We start from the raw sequence: 1,369 nt of genomic DNA, 5'->3' as shown, positions 1-1,369 counted from the left end.
TCTTTCTCTCGCACTTTCACTTTCTTTCTTTCCTTCTCTCCGTCTCCCTTTCTCTTTATTTCCTTCTCTCTCTCTCGCTCTTTCTCTTTTTCCTTCTCTCTGTCTCCTTTTTTCTTTCTCTCTCTCTGTCTCCCTTTTTCTTTCTCTCTCTCGCTCTTTCTCTTTCTTTTTTCCTTCTTTCTCTCTTTCCTTCTCTCTCGCTCTTTCTCTCTTTCTCTTTCTTTCCTCTGTCTCTCCTTCTCCCTTTTTCTTTCTCTCTCTCTCTCTCGCTCTTTCTTTTTCCTTCTCTCTGTCTCCCTTTTCCTTTCTCTCTCTCGCTCTTTCTCTTTTTCCTTCTCTCTGTCTCCCTTTTTCTTTCTCTCTCTCTCGCTCTTTCTCTTTCTTTCCTTCTCTCTGTCTCTCTCGCACTTTCACTTTCCTTCTCTCTGTCTCCCTTTATCTTTCTCTCCTCTCTGTCTCCCTGTTTCTTTCTCTGGCTCTTTCTCTTTCTTTCTCTCTCGCTTTTTCTTTTCTTCCTTCTCTCTGTCTCCCTCTTTCTTTCCTTCTCTCTGTCTCCCTTTTTCTTTCTTTCTCTCGCTCTCTCTCTTTCTTTCCTTCTCTCTGTCTCCCTTTCTCTTTCTTTTTTCCTTCTCTCTGTCTCCCTTTTTCTTTCTCTCGCTCTTTCTTTCCTTCTGTCTCCCTTTTTCTTTCTCTCTCTCGCTCTGTCTCCCTTTTTCCTTCTCGCTCTTTTTCTCTTTCTTTCCTTCTCTGTCTCCTTTTCTTTCTCTCGCACTTTCACTTTCTTTCATTCTCTCTGTCTCCCTTTATCTTTCTCTCTCGCTGTTTCTCTGTCTCCCTTTTTCTTTCTCTCGCTCTTTCTTTTTCTTTCTTTTGTTCCCTTTATCTTTCTCTCGCTCTTTCTCTTCCTTTCTGTCTCTTCTCTCTGTCTCCCTTTCTCTTTATTTCCTTCTGTCTCCCTTTTTCTTTCTCTTTCTCTCGCACTTTCACTTTCTTTCTTTCCTTCTCTCCGTCTCCCTTTCTCTTTATTTCCTTCTCTCTGTCTCCCTCTTTCTCTTTTTCCTTCTCTCTGTCTCCCTTTTTCTTTTTCTCTTCTCTCTCGCTCTTTCTCTTTCTTTCTCTCCTCTCTGTCTCCCCTTTTCTTTCTCTCTCTCGCTCTGTCTCCCTTTTTCTTTCTCTCTCTCGCTCTTTCTCTTTCTTTCCTTCTCTCTGTCTCGCACTTTCTCTCTCTTGCTCTTTCTCTTTCTTTTTTCCTTCTCTCTGTCTCCCTTTATCTTTCTCTCTCTTTCTTTCTCTCCTCTCTGTCTCCCTTTTTCTTTCTCTCTCGCTTTTTTTTCTTCCTTCTCTCTGTCTCCCTTTTTCTTTCTCTGTC

The sequence above is a fragment of the Octopus bimaculoides genome, chromosome 20, assembly GCF_001194135.2.
Source record: "Octopus bimaculoides isolate UCB-OBI-ISO-001 chromosome 20, ASM119413v2, whole genome shotgun sequence".
NCBI lineage: Eukaryota > Metazoa > Mollusca > Cephalopoda > Octopoda > Octopodidae > Octopus > Octopus bimaculoides.
The sequence above is the reverse complement of the archived record's forward strand: the minus strand, read 5'-3'. Positions refer to the sequence as shown.